The sequence below is a fragment of the Dasypus novemcinctus genome, chromosome 12, assembly GCF_030445035.2.
Source record: "Dasypus novemcinctus isolate mDasNov1 chromosome 12, mDasNov1.1.hap2, whole genome shotgun sequence".
In the NCBI taxonomy this organism is placed as follows: Eukaryota; Metazoa; Chordata; class Mammalia; order Cingulata; family Dasypodidae; genus Dasypus; species Dasypus novemcinctus.
The window spans coordinates 48,071,594-48,095,427 of record NC_080684.1 but is presented as its reverse complement, the minus strand read 5'-3'; the positions used below and the strand labels follow the sequence as shown (position 1 = coordinate 48,095,427).

The following is a 23,834-nucleotide window of genomic DNA, read 5'->3' as shown; positions in this document are numbered from 1 at the left end:
TATAAGTAACGCTGCGCCTATTTTGAGAGCTCCCCTAGGAAACCATTGGCACAGATGGTCAGAAAACCTTTAGTCCCTGCCTGGTCACTAGAGAAAAACAGAAAGTCTCATTTTTCTAAGACCACTAGGACACCATTACTTGCACATATTCAGAGCACGGAATTTGTGAAATCATGAATGGGTTTGAATCTCTGCTCCACTGCTTTCTACCTGTGTAACCTTGGGTAGGTAGCTTATACCCTCTGAGCTTTGGTCTCTGTATAATTATTATCAGATATTATATGTATTTCATCAAATGAAATAAAGGATGTAACGTTGTAAATAAAAATTGTTCTTATTAGAGGCTTGTGAGAGGCAGAAAATTCCACTCCAAACGATCAATTACTTGTACCCCTCAACAATCAAAATCATATAATAGTAAACCAATATTTTTAATCTCATCCTCTTATTATCCTCTGTAATGCAGACTTCTCTTCTGATGTTTGTTCGTTCTCTGGGTCATGAAATTAGGTGGACAGGATTTAGTCATCTGCTTGTAGTCATCTGTACAAAGTTCTTGCTTTGTAAGTGCCCTTAAATCTCTCTTTGCCTATTTGGTTTTGGACAGATAAAATGAAAAAGCTGAATGTTTTGGCTATTTTATAGCTTCATTGATATCACCTAAAGTGTTTATTTTATGACTCTTTCTTTTACCTCTGGCATGTGGCAAATGCTGGAAGCTTGCTGCTCCATTTTTTTTGAAGTGGTTCTTGAGTACAAATATTGTGGGTTGCTATTTTTGTCAGAGATACCACCAGGACAAAAACAGAAATTCACTAAGATATCTTGTTGATTCAGCAGCTCCACCCACAAATGGCTCGCTCTACTTTTGTCCGTTTTTCCTACTCTACAATGCCCCGTTCTACTTTTGTCCTTTTTTCCCTACTCTACAATGGCCTGTTAGGCCTGATGACCTAGAACCCAGTTCTCAGTGGTCATTTTAAAGTTGTGAAGTGTGAACATTATGTGCCCCTCTGAAAACACCCTGTGTAGATTTTTGGCTGCCCTTTTAAAGATAACGTACTGAACTATTTCTCTCTTCACAGTGTTTCATTTAAATTTAATGCATTAGTTGTGACTTATCTTAGTCATATCTTGATCCTGGTGCCTTGAGTTCTTTTTTATTTTCAATTAGCCAAGCAAGACCTCAAATAACTGTAATAATAATAAAAAATGCTTGGAGAAAATGTCTTTTTTCTTAGTTTTTGACATAGCTTTGCTTCATATCTGCCCAAACAGCATTTTTAACAGAATAAAGTCATAGGAATTTGAACTTCCCAATAATGAAACCAGTAAAAAATAAAATAGATTCTTTATCTTACCAAGGTATATGATAACTACTGAATAGCTCTTCATTTTTTGTCTTCTACTATAGATGATTGTGGGCGTAGCAGTTTGGCATTATTTATGAATTCCAAAAATAGATATTGGATTATGTTTGTGAACTGGTCTTTTCCTCTGGGCATATTAGATTATATTGGATTCAGAGGTTTACTTGATTAAATTATAATTAGGGCTTTGATTGGGCCATGTCAGTAGGGTATTGAGTCCCCACATCTTTGTTGGGTGGGGACTCACAGATAAAGATATGACAAAGGACAGGGTTAGAGTTTTTGCACTCGATCTCGGGAAGTGAACACAGAGGAGAAGAACACAGAGGAATAAAGATGGCTCCTTCGACACAGCAGAAGCCCCCGGGAGAGAGACAGAGCCATCCTCTGATAGTCTACAGCTGGCCTTGTAGAGAGAGCACAGCAGCTGAGCCTGGAGAGAAATGGAGCCCCAGAAAGAGAGAAACCCAGGAAGCCTGAACCCTCACAGACGTTGGCAGCTATCTTGCCCCAACACATGGCAAATGACTTTGGTGAGAGAAGTAACTTACGCTTTATGGCCTGGTAACTATAAACTTCTACCCCAAATAAATATCCTTTATAAAAGTCAACAGATTGCTGGTATTTTGCATCAGCACCCCTTTGGCTGACTGATACAGTGGGGTTGTCTTTTTTCAGTGGCTTCTATCTCATAAGCTTTCATTCCTAATTGTCTTAAAAGTTTGACATTTAATCAACGCTTAATTCTCAGGAAACTTGATTTACTACATGCATCAGTGGATCCTTGTAAGTGTTTCGTTATGAACATGCATTCATGAAATGTCTTTCAGTATTTACTTTTTGAAATTTATTAGACTTCCTTGGCAGAGAAAGTTGCCAGAGAAAATTTTGAAAGTATTCATTAATATATATATACACAATATGTTTTTGAAAAATTCAGAAATTTTGACATCATAGTCAATCATACTTTATTTTTTGAATAGGTAGATTCAAAATACGTAGTTTTTTTTAAAAATTTTTATTTATTTTTTTCCTTCCCCTCCCCCTCCCCCGTCCCCACCCTACTGTTTCTGCTGTGTGATCTTCTGTATCTAGTTCTCTTTTTGGTTTCTCTTCTCTTCTTGTCTTTCTCCTCTAGGATTCACCAGGATTTGATCCTGGGGACTGCTGATGTGGAGGGGGGTTCCCTGTCAATTGCACCACCTCAGTTCCTGGTCTCTGCTGCGCTTCACCTTTTCTCTCCCCTTTTTCTCTTTTGTTGCGTTATCATCTTGCTGTGTGCTTCACTTGTGTGGGCACTGGCTCACCACATGGACACTTGGCTCCCATACAGGCACACTTTCTCTTCTTCTTTTTCACCAGGAGGCCCCAGGGATGGAACCCGGTCCTCCCATATGGTAGGTGGAGGCCTTATCACTTGAGCCACATCCACTTCCCAATACGTAGTTTCTTACACAGTCAGATGGTTCAAAAGTTTAAAACACATAAAAAGGTATATAGCAAAAAAATTCACTCTTCCATGTCCCCCAGCCAGCCAGATCCCACAGCTCCATACACATAATGAAAACCACTTCTGTTAGTTTCTTTAGAATTCTTCCAGATGTTCTTTATGCAAATATAAGCAAATTTAATTATATTCTTAGTTTTCCTTTTTTAAAAAAATGGAATATAGAATTCTGTGCATACTGTTCTCTGCTTTCTCATTGAAAATATATCTTGGTTGTACTTACCAAATCCAATGGATGTGTCATGATGATGGGAACGAGTGTTGTTGGGGGGGGGGAGAGGGGGGGGAGTGGGATTGAATGGGACCTCACATATATATTTTTAATGTAATATTATTACAAAGTCAATAAAAAATAAAAAAATTATAAAAAAAAAAAAAAGAAAAGAAAATATATCTTGGAGATCTTTCCATATTGGCACAAAAATGGTTCATCATTCTTTATAACTGAAAAATATTCTTTTGTATAGGGGTACCCAAATTTATTTAACCAGTCCCTCATTTATGAATACCTGAGTTGTTTTCAGTTTTCTTCATGAACATTCAAGTCATTCCAAATCTTTTCCTGTTATGAAATTGCTTACCAAATGTCCTTTTACATATATTAATTAATACTTGTATAAGTATACCCGTGAGATAAATCTAATTAGTGAAATTCTGGGTCAGAAGATGCATCCAATGATACTGGCAAATCACTCTCTTTAAAGGTTATATGGGGGAAGCGGATTTGGCTCAACTGATAGAGCATCTGCCTACCATATGGAGGGTCTAAGGTTCAATACCTAGGGCCTCCTGACCCATTTTCTGAGCTGACCCATGCACAGTGCTAATGCGCACAAGGAGTGCCCTGTCATGCAGGGGTGTCCCCTGCATAGGGGAGCTCCACGTGCAAGGAGTGTACCCCACAAGGAGAGTCACCCCATGCAAAAAAAACGCAGCCTGCCCAGGAGTGGTGCCTCACACACAGAGAGCTGATGCAGCAAGATGACGCAACAACAACAAAAAAAAAACAGACACAGATAAAGGTTATATGAGTCATACTTCTACCTGCAGTGTATGAGGAGAATACCTGTTTCCGGATAGCCTCAAAGTGTATGTAAACCAACTTGGGGTTTCTGCCAGTCTGAGAAATGGAAAATGATATTTCATTGTGATTTTAAACAGTTGTAGGTTTACAGAAAAATCTTGCAGAAAGTCCAGAGTTCCTTTTATCCCTCCCCCCCCCCCACACACACACACTCTGTTTTCCCTATTATTAACATTTTGCATTTGTGGTAGTTTTGTTAAAATGGATGAAAAATTATTATAATTATGCTGTTCACTATTGCCCACTCTTTACTTTAGGGTTCACTTTTTTCTTGTACAGGTTCATGGGTCTTTGTGTGTGTGTGATAACTTACATACAACCTAAAATTTCTCTTTTTATCCTTTTTCAAATATACAATTTGGTGGGTGTTAATTACATTCACAAAGTTGTGCTTTCATCACCATCATCCATTGTCAAAACTTTCCCATCACCTAAACAGAAATTCTGTATCAATTAAACATTAATTCCCCATTCCCTTCCCCAGCCCAACCCCTGGTAATCTATATTCTGGTTTCTGACTTTATAAATGTGCATATTCTACTTATTTCATATAAGTGAGATTATACTGTCCTTTTGTGTCTGGCTTATTTCATCCAACATGATGTCTTCAGGATCCCTCCCTGTTGTTGCATGCATCAGAACTTCATTTCTTTTTAGGGCCAAATAATATTCATTTTGTTTATCCAGTCATCCATTTGATGGACATTTGGGTTGCTTCTGCCTTTTAGCAATTGTGAGTTATGCTGCTATGAACATTGGGTGTGTAATTTGCACTTTTTTATGAGTGAGGTTGAATATCTTTTCTTACTGTTAAAGAGCCATTTTTATTTCCTTTTCTGTTAATTTCCTGTTACTATCACGTGACTAATTTTTTGAATGGGTTTGGCTTATGGTATGTTAAAGTCAAGTATATAGAACATACAGCGAATGGACACAGAGAACAGACAACTGGGGGTGGGGGGGAAGGGGAGAGAAATTTTAAAAAATTTATATATCCCATATTTATATATCCCACATTTGGGCAAATTTTAGGAACAGATCTCTAAGCAGAACCATCTTTCTGCAGTCTATCAGGCTCTTGGAATATGTCCACTATGGCTAGAAAAGTGGAATAGCCAACTCATCCCTGAAAGTTCCACTTTCTTTGGAAAATAATTCTGATTAATATTGAGAGAAATAGAAAGAGAATGTGATAAAGCATTCATATTGCTAAATTAATTCATGTGGTGATTCAAGTTCCCTAATATCGTTAGCTTCGATTAAACATCATTCTTGTAAAAGCAATTAAGAACTAAAGCTTACTGATAGATAATGTCACTTAAAAAGATGAACGGGACCCCCATTGCAGTAATTTACAAGTTTCTCTTTTTTCACTTTGGCTGTGTGGAGGAAAGAACCAGAACTGAGCTGGGGTCTCTTTGCATGATTGAAGCAGACTTAACCTCCCTGCCCTCTATGGAGGTGATATTTGGAAGTTGAAAGGACCCTCAGGCTGTACATCCCTCCATCTCTCCCAGATACGGGGGAGAGTGGCATACACAAATGCCTTCAACCTGCTACTTGAAATCTACTGCAAAACGTGGAGTTGCCTCCTAACTCTTGAGAAACTAGTTTGGTTTCCTTTCTCCTCCTTCTGGTTTACCTCTCAGGAACCAATAGACCTTTCAGAACATGCATCTGCAACTCCTGGAAGGCCTTTTAGGATTGATTCTAGTAAATAGGTATTTTGCTGTAATTTTTATTCATGCTTGCAGTGTGTCTGTGTGGATTTGGCCATGACTAGAGCAGATTGTCCTCATCTGGATTAGACACAATAACTGTAAATCCCAAAGAGCAATTCATTTTCCCTTGGGAATCAGAGAGGCAGTGGGCTGAGATATGAACATGGTCATATCACTTGATTTTGCGTGTTTGGTTGCTTGGTTTTAACGTTCTGAGACTGGAAAGATTCTGTCCCTCCCTCACCTTATCTCTGCCATTCTCTGGCTAGATCTCTCCTCTCCAGCACCCCACTGCCCTTGGGTGTGGTAAAGGTAGAAAGCAAAAAAGGTCAAATACGTAAGGCCTTTTATGGATACTAGGAAGACCACTTGGTCCAAGCCTCACCTTTGCAAAGAGTCTCAAATTTACACTTTTACCATAATGTGTGTGTAAGTGTTATAGAAGTTCACAGACAGTGTTGCAAGGAGTAGCTGTTCATCCTGCAATTTTATACTGTGAGTCCCACCAGCGGATCACAGGGCCTCTAGTATACTAGGAATAAATATTTTTTAAAATCCTGTAATTATAAGATACTCTTCTCTTTTTCGGGTTAAAAATGTTAATTTGCTCAATGTAAATATTCCATAATTTTAGTAACCTCATTTCTAAATTTCTTTATTTAAAAATATATATATGTCAGGAGTCTCAAAAATTCAAAATGGCCCCAGTTTTCCTCAGCTACCAGGATAGCCCCAGGTGCTCAAGTGGGTGGTGGTATATGCATCATTACCTGCCTAACATAAAGGCTCCAGGTAATAAGATGCAGCTCTGCAAATTTTTGTAAGTGATGTTTAGGGATATTTACTGATAGAAACTGTAAGCATCAGTTACAACTTTCCTTAGATTTTTAAGAGACATATGTCATTCAGTTGTCCCTGAAAAGACCTTCTAAATTCTGATGCAGGCAAACTGTTAAATAAAAGCTTGCCATTTATTAGCAGCACTAGCATAATCATTTAAGTGAAATCAAATTGATGACTCAAAGTCACATTTTCACGTGCTGAGCAGAATGAATATGCACTTGGTGCTGAATATTGGGTTTCCTTCTATACTCAATGACTTCCATGCAGTCAGCCCACATGTGACATGTTTCTGAGGAGCAGGCAGTGGAATGTGATGCTGCGATGGGGTCCTAGCCAGGCCTGCCTCAACCTCTTTCTCACATTGTGAACTTGTCGTAGCTCCCAGCCCCTCTCTCAGCCTCATGCCATTATAAAACAAGGGAGTTACACTATAATTTCTAAGGCACTTCCCAGACCTTGAACTGTATGTCCAGGAGAGTTAATTCATGATTTTAAATTGTTATAAAGGATTTTCTTGCTATATTTTGACTTTATTATATAGTATTATATGCATCATTACATGTATATGATGGTGAGAAATGTATTCAAAATGTTCATTCAAAAATACTTATTGAATACCTATTATAAGCAAGACACATAGACAATATATACAATATATTGTTTATATGGAGTTTATAGTCTAGTGGGGGAGATAGACACTAAACAAGTAAATAAATAACTAGACATTCCAGAGAATTCTAAGTGTTGGGAAGAAAATAAAACATAATGAATAGAGGGTGACTTGGGGAGAGGGGGCAGTTTGGGAAGGAATGTCATGGGTGAGGAGTTGACATTTTAGTGAAATGAAACTGAGAGGGAGCCAGTTGTTTAAAAGATTGGGGGTGGGGGGTGGGGTGGGGGAAATGTTCCAGGCAGAAGGCAAGGGTAAAAGCTTAAAGTTAAGATGAGAACGACCTTAGTATGTTCAAGGAGTAGGAGGAAGGCCGGTGTGGATGGAGCAAAGTGAGTGGGGAGGAGAAAGCTACAAGAAGAGGTCAATGATACAAAGGGGCCAGAGTACATAAAGCCTTGGAGAGCAAGTTTGGTTATTATCCTAAGTATTTTGGGAAGGCTCTGGAAAGCTTTAAACCAGGAGTAATGTAATTGGGATTTTTTTGTTTTTGTTTGTGTATGTTTTATTACTTTTTAATTTTAAGAGATAACACTATAGTCATAGGGGCCGTAGGTGGGCAAGTTTCAGGGGCTGTTGCAGTAGTCCAAGTGACTCCTTACAGAGGCTTATACTAAGGTGGAAGCAGTGTAGGTGGTAAGAACTGAATGGATTTGCTATATATTCAGAGGAAGAACCAGCAGATCTTGTTTATAGACTTAGGATAGAATGTAAGGGCAAGAGAGGATCCAAGATCACGCTCATATCTTAGGCTTGAGTAATTGGTTAAATGGAAATGCCAGGGGAGAAAATCAATAATTCTGTTTTGAACACCTTTAAGATTGAAATGGCTTTTAAATATTCAGGCAGACACATCAGCTAGGCAGTTGTACATCCTGAGTCTGAGGTTCAGGGCTACAAATACAAGTATCAGAGTCATTAACATTTAAAGGCATGGAAATGGATGAGATAGTAATGACAGGGTGGATAAGAGGAGAGAGCTAACCCCTGTGAAGGAGAATAGGCAGGGAGATGCCAAGGAGGCTGAGAAGATATGCTTAGGAGTTGGGTAGAAAGCCAGGACCACAGAGTACAGGAGAGCGGAGGGAGTGATCAGCTCCCTGTGGAGATGGCAAGTATGGAGAGGTTAGGAAATATTTTTAAATAGTGTTAATGGTGATACGTCTTATGACATGATTTCCAGGGAACCTCTGGCCAGAAGTGGGTTCTACCCAGACTACATTTTAAGTTTGTGATATTCCTGTAGTTTTAAACACTAGGGTCCCAAAGGGTTTTATTTTATGCTTGCATAGGATAAACCTAAATCGAATGAAAAGTAATCACACCCTAATGGTGATTCAGGAAAAGAGAATAAATCAGTGTGCCCTGGGCAGCCCTCCAGCAGATCTCTCTTCCGAGCTGAGATGATTTATAATACCCAAGAGTACTCGCCTTTTGCCATATTTCACATTTTAAAACAAAATTTTAGAGAAAGAAATTAGAAAGTTCTTTATTTCATAGCTGTTGCTAAACTGGATAATGATACCACCCTGTCCTTTGTCACCATTTATCATGGAAGGCAAGGAGAGAATTGCATATTCATTATTAAAAGGCTGTGGATGCCTTGTTCTTCCATTATTTCTCATGTTATTTCATTAAAATTCTGAACTGAATTGTGACATGTGTAGACAGAGGATGCATCCCAGAGTTGAGCTGTATACAAAATGATGTTATTGGAGGCACTTAATGAGCAATACAAACCAGATTTGTGCAGTTGGTAATGATTATGCATAAGGGATCAGGTGAGCAAATACTCTCCCTCTTTTTAACTTAACCCTTTCCCAGAAGCATTAGTTCTAGGGTCACCAGGGAACTAGTAAAGTAGTAGTTTAAAAAATGATATTCTAGTACCATGAAGGAATTGGCATTTGCTCACTTCATGAGTCTGGGTTAGAGGACTAACATATGTTTTATGTTTAATAGGTTTCATGTGCATTTTTGGGCTAATTGTGCTTTTGAAGGGTCATTTTTAACCCTCTCAAATTAATTCCAATTATTTTGTATGAACAGCAATAGTTTTGTTCTCTGTTGTCTGAGTTCTATCTTTTACTCAGAATAAAATAAAAATATATGAAAAAAGAAAATCCTAGGCATTCGAAACTCTTGCGTGATTTTTATTTCTACTACATAGAATCAATTAACTTTTATCAAATGTGCAATGGGTAATGAAATCATACCAGGCCAATGTGGCAGGAAGAAGCCAGTATTTACTGAGCCTAGGTAATGTACCAAGGTCTAGACATGCATTGTCCCAATTAATTCTCGTAAGTTTGAAAACAGAAAATATTATTTCCATTTAAGAGGTGCAAACATTGAGGCTTAGAGCATTTATGTAACTTGCCCAAAGTAAATGGAGAAACCAAATTTCAAACTTCTTTTTAATTGTAAAATTTTATGCTTTCCATATTATTATGTGTTAACTCTTTACAAAAGAACTCCCATTCCTGTTTCCGGTTGTTTGCAGTCGGATTAGTTGAAGAGAAAGAAACATTAGTCACTTCATGAGTGTGATGGAAGGATCATACACAGATTGACTCTGTGCCTGTAAACCTTAAGAAGGAAATTTCTAGAAGAAAAACAGTTACTTTCTCTCATCTTTTCCAAATTGTCTTTTTGATGGCAGGAGAAAATAAATGTGATAAATGTACTTCTCCTTTATAATTGTAAAATTTTCAATAGGCCTACAAGATTCACAATCTAGGCGAGAAGAGATCATTTAGTGAATGTGCATCCAATCCTTAAATTTGAAAGACATTACTCGCAAAGCAGCTCACCCTGAAATGATTCTGAAGGTTTATAGAATGAGAGTTCAGTCTTTGCATTACACTGCATCTCAATACACACAAATATGCAATGCAAGAAGGAAGTTCTGGGGTCAAGGAAAAAAAGAGAAAGGAAATGGGAAAAGATGGTTTAATTATGCAAATTGCTTGAGGCTTTTTGGTATTTCTCCACCAAATTTAACATCTTTTTTTTTTTTCAATTAAGTTTGTAGGTATTTAACAAAGGTGGCAAAGCTTTCTACTTGGTTTAAAAAAGGATTTTTTTGCCATAATAGGTTTCTAGCTAAAATCTCTTATAATCAGAATAAAAAATATATACCCCTGTAGAGAGTTTTCTAAAAGGAAGATACTGATAGAAGTAGCATCAACAGTGCTTACATAGTTTGGTTTTATGTTCTCTGTTTACATAAATGTGACATTTTTCAGATAATTCACAAATGCCTTTACTTATTTCAAGCAATGCATCCCTAACTGGCGAAGAAGCAAATATCTAAACTTTTTTGTACCCAGCATAGCCATTATGTGTTCTTTGCTCTTTCTATCACAATAGTGAAAGTTTTGTTAAGCTTATCTTAAGCAAAATAGAAGGCGATAAAGGCTGCAGTTGTACATTGGAGACAAGTGAAGGCAGGATATACTTAAAATCAGTACCAAAATTGCTCAATAGAGTTTCATGCAAATATGTAAACTTTCTAAGCTACTTCTTTCTGCAGTGCATGTGTAAGCAGTATATGTTAAATGATATTTGTGCCCATATTCAAGCCTCTATAATATGTGCTGTGCTGTGCTTGAGTTATTCACTTTGGACCAAAGAAATAAATGATTTCTCACATAGCTGTTTTACAAGCTATGGACTTGCTTTGCATGTTTCATAATTGTATACTAAGCTACCAAGCTAATTAAAATTTCTCTGCAGCACCTCTTTATATAATGTGTCAATGCTAAATGTAGAATTCCATTGTCAGTGAATTATATAAACAAATGAACAAATTTGGCAAACATTTTCTGAAGGTGTACCTTACAACATGTACCATCTTGGTTCTTTCCATTGGCTCTGAATTTCTGATCATTCTACCTCAGGGCTCAATAGAAAGTGGCTAGGATTAAGTGGTGGTCTCTGAGTTTTTTGTATTTTGCCCTGCGGGATTGGAGAAAAGGGGTTTCTTGGAGTTACGGCACCCTTCTGACTCTTTTGTTCCTATGTGTACTTTTCCTCACAGTACTCATAAATACGTATGTGTTAATACATGTGTATGAATGACTAATCTATGAAATATATTTTTAATTATGTATTTTTAGAATGTCCTTCCTGATTTTCTCATATGACATCGATACTACAGATGATCTAGAAAATTTAAACAATGTTTGTCTTGAAAAACACTTGCTGATTTGATTGATTAAAGTTCATAAAATATCTGTTTTTCAAAATATACTGTGATTCAGGGTTAAGTGGTCAGCAATACCCTTCTAAAATTCTGACAATATGATTTTAAAATACCTTTAGATAAATTGCTTGTCAGATGAGACTGAGGCAGGGAAAGTTTCAGTTATCATAAATGGACTCTTCTAAGATATTATTGCTAAGAGAATCCAGTATAGTTTTATATGATGATGACTTTCATGATTGAAACGCCCCAAAGCAGACCCAATATTCAATAATGAAACTGACAAGCAGTGATGGAAAGAACGATTTCTTTCATTCTGCATGTTTGTGAATGACAGTAACTCATTAATTGGTAAATTGAAAGAGTCTTACTGAGTATAATACTACAAAACCAGTTCAAAATTAAACATGCCCATTTTGTGGAGTTGAATTTCATTTTCCTTGTTTATTCTAATTAACTATAAAAGCTGAATCTTTGTTCAGGCAAGATTTATGGGAAAAACTAGTGAAGTTGATGACGTAGATATAACCCAAGGAGAGTTAGACAAGCAAGTAATTCGTGAGCAAATTGTATGTCTGAATAATTTGTCTCGAAAGCAATTGAAGATAATTTGATAGTCTTTGGACTATTAAATCTAGGTACATGGGTTTTAATTTTAATTTTGCCACTGACAAATTGAGTGATAATGGACAGATCATTTAATATCAATGAATTTCTTCAACTAGAAAAACTCAGTAAATGCTATCCCATAGCTTTAAAAAAAAAATGTGTCAAGTAGCTTTGTCTTTGTTTTGTTAGAAAATGGAAGGACAGATTTGGGCAGCATTCAGATAGGCTTAAAATGGTCAAATAAAAATTTTGCTCTCCTTTCCGCTAATGATTATTTGTTCTAATCTCTCTGAGACTCAGTTTTCTCATCTGTAAAAAGGAAAAGAGTAAAACCTATGAATATAAAATAAACCCCTACCCAAAGGATAACATGTAGAGATAAGCAGGTTGATTATTTCAAGTTAATATGATAAATGCTATCATAGAAATATGTATTGGATGCTGCGGGATCCCTACTGACTATTATCTCGTCACTCAGCCTCATTTCCTAGATAAGGAGATGGACCCACAGCCTATTGTACGCGGACCAATCCCCAGGCTTTATTCGCATTATTTTACTCAATCCTTACAGCAATCTTGTGAGGTAGGTACTATTCCCATTTTAGAGGTGAAGACACTGAAGCTCAGAGAGAATAAGTAATTTGTCCAAGGCCACACAGTTAATAGTACAAGCTATGCAAGCTCTGTTAGAGCAGAATTCTAGTGAATTAAAAATGGTTTGTTTTTTCATACAAAAAATAAGTCTGGTCTAACACCCTCGTAAGGTTTTGTCTGTGTAATCACTGCCTTTCCCTGTAAAACCAGAGAATAGCCAAAACATGGCTTTAAATAACAAAAATCACAGACTCCCTGGATTCTGACAGCTATGACAAATCCTGCTTTAATCATGCATTTAAAATACATGTCATCTGTTTGATAAGCAGTCATCTGCTATTGCATGACCTAGCAATGAATTAATAAAGCAAAATGTGTGACAACTTATGGCGTAGGAATGAAAATGTTATTCCCAAGGGATCCAAATGTGTTTTCCCACCCCCTCGCCCCCAAATAAGGAGGTGTTGGTTTTAAAATGGTGTGTAGCAACACTGGCCCACGCTTTAAAATTGGGCTTAAATCTGAGCAATTTCACAAGTAACAAATGATAAAGTAGTGAGTTCAGAGAGAGATTCTAAAGTGAATCAGGGCTAGAAGAGATGACAGTTTTGGAAAATATGGCAAGTGGGTATTAATCACCTTGGTTCCAAAAGCCCCCTGTGAAGTTCCTAATTCTAGCAAAGAGTTTATCCTTGGGTGCCCAGCAATCCTGCTGCACAGGGCCCCTCCTGAGTCTGAGAACTGAGATTACAACAATGCTTCTCTGGAGCCTGGCTGTTTGGAGAGCCAGAGGGAGAGGAATGACAGGCTCAGTGATCTCCTTTGGCAATTCCCGGAGTCATTCCACCATTTTCTTCACTGCTACACTAGATGTCGCCTGGTCCAAGATTTATTTCCCTCCTCTGGGTACATGAACATTAATGAAAGGTTTGAAATATTGTAAGCAGCAGACTACGGACATGTTGTCTAGAAAGGCTAAGGGAAAAAAGAGAATGTCCCAGTATTTATTCATTTTAGGATGATAAATCACTTGCAGGAACCAGTTCATAAATGCTCCATCAGTAGAGGACGGTTGGCACAGAGTGGGAGTTAGATAAATTCAGCCAGATTTCATGTCCTAAAATGCTCAGAGCTTCTTGACTAAAAGGCGTTCCTTCTTTCAAGTGATTTGTTTACGTGCTGAAAAGAACCTTGCATCTTATATTATAAATAAAACTTGGAATTCATTGCCAGGAGGTGAGATCTGAAAATTGGGAGAGATTTTATTTTCTAAACTGAAATTTCAGGAGATCTTCAAATGCAACCCCAAGTCTGTGTACTAGTGATGTTTATTCACCCAGGGTATGCCAATAATGACTACTGTATGAGGTTGTGCCTCTTTTTATGCCCCAAAAAAAAAATTTCCAGGAAAAGTATTTGAATCCATTTTGGTAAGCAGTTTTATTATGGTGCTTAAGAACAGACTATGAAGACGTGTAACTTAAAGACATATTTCTGCACCTTGCTTCCTGGTTAAATTTGGGACTTTACTTCCTCTCTGTAAGTCTCAGTATCATCATATTTCAGGCAGGATAATTGTATCTGTGCAATTGCATTGTTGTGCATATTGATAATGTGTGTGAGGTACCAAGCACAGGTTTGGGCATGTAGTAGGCTTTAATGTAATAGTTGCACTGCTGTAAGCTTTAATATAATAGTTGTATTTAAAAGTTGCCATGAAGCAACTTTAGGATGAATGATGGCAAAGGTTTCGATAAAGCCAGGACTCCTTTTGTAAAATGAATTTATCTGATTTGCAATTTTGAATTTTATTTTTTATAAGAATAAATAAGATTATACAGCTAAAGGACTTAAACTAGTGCTGGCATATAGTTAGTGCTCAATAAATTTAGATATAATTATTTATTTTTAATATTATTACCATGAAAAATCTTCTGATTGAAGTATGCTTTAACTACTTATCAAAGTGAGTGAAAACTCAAAAGTGAAGAAAAGATCTGGAAGAAATTATATAAATTACCAATGGCATTGATGAAAAATGAAAGAAGCATCTAGAAATCTTATATTACAAGCAAATCCTAATTGCTCTACTCACTACTTGTATCCCTTACATACAACCAGTGGCTTACTGTCCTTCCATTTACTTTGTGCTCCAGTAACTATGGTTTAATCCAGGGGTTCTTATCAAGAGGTCCATGAGTTTGAATTTAAATTATAAAAACATTATTCTTGTAGGGACTTGTTGGTATGGATGTAATATGTTTATTAACTAACACACAGTATGGTGTGGACTTAGTAAGGGGTCCGTGGTTTTCATGTGACTGGCGAAAGGGTCCGTGGAACAAAAAGGGTTAAGAACCCCTGGTTTAATCCATTTTCTACATTATACAAAGTCCATCTCTTATTTCACTGTTTTGAATAGTAATGAAAATGGGGCCTTGGGAAAAGCTTTGGTGTTCTTTGGCATATTGGAAGCATCCTTTGGAGTACTGTTCCTAGGTCCACCATGCACTTCATTATTTTTTTTTTTAAGATTTATTTTTATTTATTTCTCTCCCCTCATCCCCTCCCCCCAGTTGTCTGCTTTCTGTGTCCATGTGCTGTGTGTTATTCTGTGACCGTTTCTGTCCTTATCAGCAGCACCAGGAATCTGTGTTTCTTTTTGTTGCGTCATCTTGTTGTGTCAGCTCTCCGTGTGTGCGGTGCCATTCTTGGGCAGGCTGCACTTTCTTTTGCACTGGGCGGCTCTTCTTATGGGGTGCACTCCTTGAACATGGGGCTCCCCTACACAGGGGACACCCCTGCGTGGCAGGGCACTCCTTGGCGCTCATCAGCACTGCGCATGGGCCAGGTCTACACGGGTCAAGGAGGCCCAGGGTTTGAACGCAGACGTCCCATGTGGTAGACAGACACCCTATCTGTTGGGCCAAGTCCGCTTCCCCACCAAGCACTTCAGACATGAAGGAGAAGCTGGAAGTCATAGGTGGATTTTGGCAAAATGTAGGTAGTCACACATATTCCTTGACCTTCAGTCAGATCAGTGACCCTGGAAAGAATGGTCTGTGCCTCTAGTCTGAATTTTACTGACAGTTATATATGTGTAACCTTTTCATTCTTTATGACTCTAATATGCTAGATATAGAGGCAGATTTTTAACTTGTACTTGGGAACTGAATCTGAACAGTGGTGGTAATACTTTTTTGTGTGTCATTTAGAAACTTGTCAGCAGTAGTGACTATTTATTCTTATAAAATAATTTGCCAGCAGTTGACAATTTGTTTCCATTTATACTATACTTGGTTAAGAGAGAAGGAAAATAAAAAAAAAATCATTCTGAGCAACAGAACCAGGTTTTAAAGTTGCTTAAGTTATAAAATTTCATCATGTCACTGATGCTCAAAGCTACAGGTACCGACTTTAAAGCTATTTTCTCCTTACTCAAACTAGACAGAAATGCTCCACTCCACAGACAGATACGAATCATTCTTTTTCTAATCAATTCCAATGTTCGTTCACACACTGGCAAAAGCTTTAGACCCCATCAAATAAAGTCATCCTAATTGCATTTTGTTTCTTCTTATTTTTTCCCATCAATCTTGAATTTAGCCTAATAACTATCATTGAAAATTTCTAAATATAGGAATCTTTGCAGTAATTTCATGTAAAAGAAGAGATTCCTAGCTGATGGAGAGCTCTGATTTAACAAAGAGCTCAAACTTTTTTCTAAATTTTACAGATAGATGAAAAAATTCCTAAATGAGGCAAAAATGGAAGTGATTTAAGTAATCAAGAGAAATAATCATTTAAATGGCCCCATTTTAAAACTGATGATGATTGTATTGGAATGTTTAGAAAAAAAATTCCATAAAGACATTTCAAATATTTTGTTTATGAGTTTTTATCTCAAGAAAATCTAAATACTGTTTTAAATTATTTTCCCAAAAATTTACTCTAGCCTATGCTGTAATCAATATGAATCAAAGTGACTTCTTAATCTCATATTAATCATTAGTCAAAAAATGGAGGATACTTAAATTTCTTTAAATGTCTTATTTATTTCTTTTAATTCTAACATCACCCAGCTGTAGTTATTATTACTTAAAATCAAACACTGATTCTTATGCCCCTTAAAATATTCAGATATGGTCCAGCCTGTTTATACCCACATAAATTCATATTTTTCCTGAACAATGGTACAGTTTCTAAAATGAGAATTCACAAATGTAGTTTTGAATAGCCAATATTTAGTACCCTTCATTAGCCCATATTTTTCACCAGATTATTATTCAATGCTGAGAACTCCTACTATTTCATAGTGTGAGTGCTGAGAGCATCAACTGGTATAATCCAAAGGTTAAACCAAAGATTTAAAGCATCTAACCCTCCTTACATCTAAAAATTGTGGAAGCTGGACTGAATTTAAGATTTTAAAGTTATGAATCGGGATCTGATATGGTACTGAAAATTAGCTTTTAGAGTAGAGTTCAGCGTCTAGAAATTCCAATACTGTGACAATAAGGCAGGACTGTGACTGTTCATCTGTACTTGCTGGAAACAATATTAAGAAGAAGCGTAGGAGTTACTATTTGTGATTCAGACATATTAGCAATAGGAATGCCAGAAGCAGAAAATGTGCAATTTCATGCTCATTAATTTCAGAGAGTAGTTACAAATTAACCTGGCCAGGGATATTACTCTTTCAAAGGCTTACAGGCATCCTGGAGCAGCACAGATATGCCAGACACTTCCACAAGGATGGCCAGATGTGCAGGGGCTACCTTAGTCCTGTTTATCCTTGCATGCAGATCAGAGGCCGTCCTCGTTCCGGAAGAACCATGCAGACACGAGTAACCAGACTTTGCATCTGAAGAAAAGGAGTTTGAGGAGATAGCGCCTTGGATGGTCCTTCCCCCATGCCCCTGCCAGGGGGCAGGAAATAACTTTTTATTTGGGGTTGTCCTTTGCAAGCTATGTCCTTTGGCAGCATTTCAGGAGTAGTAACGTCCTCTCTCTACTCTAAAGTATAAATTGACTAATAGATTAGTTTTACAACCAAAATTGCCCAAGGAGTCTGACCTTAGCTGTATCCAGTTAAGCCCATAACTCAGCCATTTTAGGATTACTGAAGATTTAAGGTGGATCCAGAGAAAATGGAATTCACTCAAAGCCATAACGTTGCAGCATCTCATGTCCATTCAAGGAAATCAGTCCATAATCAATTCCATGATTGCAGTGTTTGAGGCTCAGGAGCCATTCTGCCAGCTTCTACCTGTGCAGTATCAGTTGGAACAGGACTTTACAAAAATGTACTGTGCATAAAAAACACATGGATATTTTTTAACCAAAAAGTTGACGGCTTTCAGAAAAAATCATGCATAAAAGACAGAGTTTCCATTTCCACCCTACTATTAACACCTTACATTAGTGCAGTACGTTTGTGACAGTTCATAAGGAAACATTTTTGTAATTGGATTATACCTTAACTACAGTTCATCATTTACAGTAGGGTTCACTGTCTGGATTTTTTTTAATGCACTCTCTGATTCTGTAAATCTGGGCTGGGCCTGAGATCCTGCATTTCTGACCAACACCCATGTGATGCCGACGCTGCTGCTCCACAGACCACACTTGAGTAGCCGAGATAGTGGAGCAATGAGGCAAAACAATGGTACTAGACAGCAACACTTCCTAGTTGTAGGATTTAATCCCGAAAATGGCTGATTTGATTAAAATAATTAGAAGCCACTGTATGCTCATTTGTTTTTAAAATGAAGTTGTGCTCAGTTTGAATGATTTTTTTTTTTAAATACCGAAATGCAAAAAAAAACCTGGTCCCATTAAGAATATAAAGCACGTCTGTGTCTGAATTACAAAACTATAAGGAAACCTGCGTAGTCAAGGAAAGAAATTAATGCCATGCAGAGGCAAAACAGGTAACAGAAGAGAGGAGCGAAAGTAAATGAGCTGAGGGGGAAACCCATCTCCTAATAGGAAAGAGGCTGCTAAGATGGAGCGGCCCACTGCCTCTGCCTATTGCCATCAAGCTCAGAACAACCCCATAACCTTCTGATGTAAGCCCAGTCATGTGCACCAGTTTATCAGGTTAGGGAAGGAGATGCAAATTAATTCTTTCTTAATGATAAGTGGTGAGTAGTATGAGCAGCGTGCAGCTTGAGCTGTATGATCATTCATTCTCAGTGATCGGTGTGTAAGGATATCTGGTTAGCAGAGTATAGCTCTGACATGCCAAAGCTGCAGAGCTGAAGCCTAAATGAGACCCAGAAGCCATCAGACTCTAGCAGAGATTCTAGAAAAACAGGATTATTTTAGTCATGAGTATTGAAGAGAGGTATTCGGCTGCCTCTTTGAGTTTGTATTTCTTTAGATTATACAGGACTGTGATTGTAGTTATACATTAATAAAAAGAGAAGAAAAACATAATTTGTTCTATTGTCAACAGTTCCAACAGCTAGTCCCATAAGAAATCTTGTTTTTGAGAGTGTGCCATCAAACAACCAAGGCCAGAAGTCTAGTGCCTAAGACAGAGAAACAGCCACAGCAGGTGGGTTCATGATGCCCTGCGATGAGATGGTCACTGGCCCCAAGCACTGAAAAGATCATGGTGGCCCACAACCAAAACTTCCATGTTAGCTGAAAACCAGCATGGCTTGTTTCTTGATTTTCTCATTGCAAAATTCTAGAGAAACTCATTGTGGTTAACCTCCCTTTCTTTTCCACTGTCCTAGATCCTCCAGTACCCTCAGCCCTTCTCAATTTACCTTCCCCTCTGTAGTCAAGTATCATATTTTATTCTCAAGCCTATGAATTAATAAGGATTCTGCAATCACCATTCCATTTAAAGTTTTATTTTCTTTTATCCACTTTGATTCGGTTTCTTAGTTTGCACCTAATAGGCTTTACAATGTGTGGATTAAAATTGAGGGCAAAGAATGGATCCTTTCCTTCACAATAGATTTCATTTTGTTTATTTATGAAAAAACAAAGTTTTTCTTTTTTCTGAGTTCATAGTGATGGGCACGAGGATTGTGGTGTAAACTGCCTGTCTCCCCGTAGCTAGGAAATGGTCATAATGTTTAACTATACAAAATGCATTTTCCCCCTAATCAAAAAGTTAAGGGATCTGTTATATTAGCAGGTACCTCAATTTTGCATAATTTGTTACCAGGAATTGTTTAGCATAGGCCGATTAGTCTCAACAAAAGGAAATTAAAATTTACTCTTTTTCAATAAGGCCCTGAACGCAGATACAGAGTCCTCAATCCTTAGTCCTGTGCAGTTACTCGAGGAAGCCCAGACCCTGGGAATGGGAGAGGCAAGAACTGGAGAGGGACAAGAATCAGCCTGATTACACATGGATGCTGTTTGATGCCAGGCTCCAACATGGGCTTCGGTCATGATACAGACTGAGGCATTGCTCCTTTGGTGCCTGCTGTTGGCTTTCCAAATTTATAAACACCAGCTTCACTTGGAATATGTAATCAAAACAAATGAACTGTGTTTACCTCTCCTGTGTTTGGCCCATGAGACTGGCCAAATTGGGGGGAATGAGAGGAACAGATGGTCCCCCCCATTGTCCAACTTCTGTTTTAAATGTATGCTTGGCTGAACTCTTTCTGTGCCTCTGTCGCCATGTCCATTCTCCCTGTTAATGGAGGGCATTTCCCATAGCCTCATGGGATGGCACAGTAGAGGGGATTCCTGTTCTTCCTTGTTATGACCAATATGCAGTCGCTATGGCAGTGGGAGGCCATCATGTGTGGCAGTGATTATCAAGCTGCTAAGATGTCATTAGGAAAGGCTGACAGCTCTGATACCCGGAGATGCCCTTGGTGATTACTTGCAGCACTCATTTCAGTGAGCACTAGCTCACCAGCTGAATGCCTGCTTTGCTCCTATATAGTGACTTTCAGTAAGGATTCCTTGTTAATATGATCCACCATCAAAGTCAAGGCTGGGAGTCTGGTATGAAAATTAGAATTCCTAATTTAAAGGTGTTATATTAAAAGTTGTTCAACAAATCCTGCAGTAGCTTGAATGGAAATGAAATATATTTCAATAGCAGTTTTATAAAGAATCACAGATTTTGAATACATAGTCATATAGCTGTTGGATGATGACTTGACTTTAGAAGTTGTCCATGAAATACATAAAATATAGAAATAAATATAAAAGAAAATCAAAGGAGGAAGGATTGGAGCCCATAACAAATGCTTGGTTTTCCTTAGGTTGCTTCTGTATTAATAAATGCTCTATTTGGAAAGTTGAATATGATTTTTTCATCCACCAGAAAATATTTAATGAATGCCTACTACCTGCCAGCTACTGTTCTAGATATATCATCTACTGTTTGATTCCTTTCCTTGTTATTTAGCCTATTTTTTATTCAATTATGTAACTGATGGAGTTTAGAAGTCTAGTTAGTGTATTCCTGATGAAACAAGGGAAAAGTATTGACATACGTCTTCTACTTCAGTGAACTTTTTGAGACTCATACCAGGAAACAATGTACTTCTTTTTAAATGTTTATATTCACGAAAGTGAACTGGAAAGTATAAATTGGTTTTGTAGCACAATTTAAATTTACTTCAGGGAAACGGACTTGGCCCAGTGGTTAGGGCGTCCATCTACCACATGGGAGGTCCATGGTTCAAACCCCGGGCCTCCTTGACCCGTGTGGAGCTGGCCCATGCGCAGTGCTGATGTGCACAAGGAGTGCCGTGCCACGCAGGGGTGTCCCCCGCGCAGGGGAGCCCCACGCGCAAGGAGTGCACCCATGAGGAGAGCCGCCCAGCACGAAAGAAAGTGCAGCCTGCCCAAGAATGGCGCCGCCCACACTTCCCGTGCTGCTGACGACAACAGAAGTGGACAAAGAAACAAGACACAGCAAATAGACACAGAGAACAGACAACCAGGGGAGGGGGAGATTAAATAAATAAATCTTTTTTAAAAATAATAAATAAATAAATTTACTTCAGTTTAAACAAATATGTGGCATGGAGGTAGAGATGAAACTTATATACACATAAAAGAATTGACTGTAAATAATCTTTTCATAGGCTGCTCTACCTTCTTCTAAGATAAGGAATTAACTTTCACCATACAAAGTCTTTGCTGAGATGGAGTGCCTAGATACTTACCTGTGTGATACATAAATGTATATACCTGATGACTTATCAAATTGCAGTGTCCAGCCAAGAGAAATTAAAGAGGAAAGAGCATGGAAATAAGAATAAAAGAAATTCAAATTCTAGACTCAGTGTAGATGTGTGTCCTATAGGTTCACTCATCTGGACCTCAGTCCCAACTGTAAAATGAAAGAGTGGTCTAGATTGTCCCTTATAATCATGAAAGTCTAGGGATATATCTACAAATTGGCTAAAGGGCCATCAAGAAACACATGAGAAGACCATGACAGAAACCTCTGTATATCTCCATGACTTTATGTTTAAGGATTAAAAATATACCCCAGACATTCTTGTTCTTTAGTATCCTATTATGGTGCCATCAACTACTGATTTATTGTGTCTCCTCTCCATTCCTATTTTCAACCAAAGTTTGCATCAAGAATTGACTTTTAGTAAATCACATTAAGAGAGCTGATATCCATCCTGTGATGGGAAGCTTTTTATAAAAGGTCCATGATATCTCTTAGATATTTAAAATAGATTTTCTTAGGAAGTTTCTTTAAAAACCAAGTGTTAGACTATGCTGTGCTGCTCTGCTTTGCTGTCCTTAACTCTCATGATAAATGTTACCAAGACTCTGCCTCAGTTCCATTAGGAATTATTGCTTTCATCTAGATTGACTGTGGCAAACTATTCTTAGATAATATTGAACTTATTTCAGTCTGGTCTTTTGACCAATACAGCTTCTGGCTTCTAGATAATTGTTTACTTTAGCCTATGCTCTGTAAGGATGCTCTTGATACTGAGAGTGAGGGTGGGGGCTGGGGAATGGAGATGTAGAGGCTGGCCAGATGGCCATCTATAATTCAGTTTACAGCCTTTTAAGGATGTGCATAACTAGACTGTTTCAGCTCTAAATCAAGGAAATTGTTTTCAAATATGCATGAGAAAATAATTTTCACCGGGGTTGACTGCTTTAATGCAAACTAAGTAAATTTCTGTAGAAATGTTCCTTAAATTAGAGCATCAAGTGCAAATAACCCCAGAGTCTCCTGGACAAATCTCTTATTGCCCAGTAAGAAAATCCAACACTGGATTCAACCCAAGACTTTAATTGTCTGGAAACTTGACAAATTGAAAACTGACTGAAGCCTTTGGGCTTCCAAAATATTATCCCTAAACGTTGTTACGATCTGTATCTCTTAAATAGTGCTCTGTACTCATAAAGACACCATTTCAGCGTTTTGGATAAAGAAATGAAATCTATTTGAAAATTAGTTTCATACAGAATTCTAGATTTTATCATATACTAAGTTTGTTTTAATAGATGCTGTGTAAAACATACAACCTGGCCATTAAATTACCACAATGAGAAAGGCCCTTAAATCCTCAGGTGGGAATAATGGGACAAATGGAGACTTTTTATAGCATAATGTTTACATTTTGTGTGGTTGGTGATGATACCCAAAATTGTGTTTGTGAATGGAATACTCAGATACTGCTTAATAAACAGAAACAATGCCTCGGTTGTATTGGTATCTGAAAGTTGGTAGTTTATCTTTATGGTTGGAAGAATATAAAGAATTGTGTGACAAATGGAATATTAATATGAAACAGCGTGACTTCCATTTTTTTTAGTTAATTGCAGCTTGCAGCAGTGTTAATCTTTTCTTTGTGTCATTGCTTATAAAGACCTTGTTAGTTTTATGAGGAAATCATGAATCATTTCAACTAGAAATACATCCTAGAGAGGAATCTAGTTCCTCAATTTGAACACAAACCATTTAGTTCGGAAAATTAATGTCTTCAGATGACAAAGCCTTTTTTGCTGAATTAAATCCTTGTTTTATTTAATAGTTTGTCATGCACAATATGGTTCTTCTTAATCCTTTAATGATTTCCTATTAAAACAAACAAACCTTTTAGTGTGGCCAGAAGCAATATTCGGGTCATCTGTCTTGAGAGGATATGCTCAAGAATTATTTTACACTCTGTTTACTCAAGCCTTACACATGCTATTCTTGAAATTTTTTAAGTTGTTACTTAGACATCTCTTTTACTTTATACAAGTATCCCCATCCAA

The 23,834-nt window shown here is 37.5% G+C and overlaps 1 protein-coding gene across 31 annotated transcripts in view; it reads left to right on the top strand.

The window, feature by feature from the left end:
- Nucleotides 1–23,834, top strand: part of GRIP1 (glutamate receptor interacting protein 1) — a 746,896-nt gene that overhangs the window by 526,363 nt on the left and 196,699 nt on the right. The gene's annotated exons all lie outside the window — the stretch shown is intronic.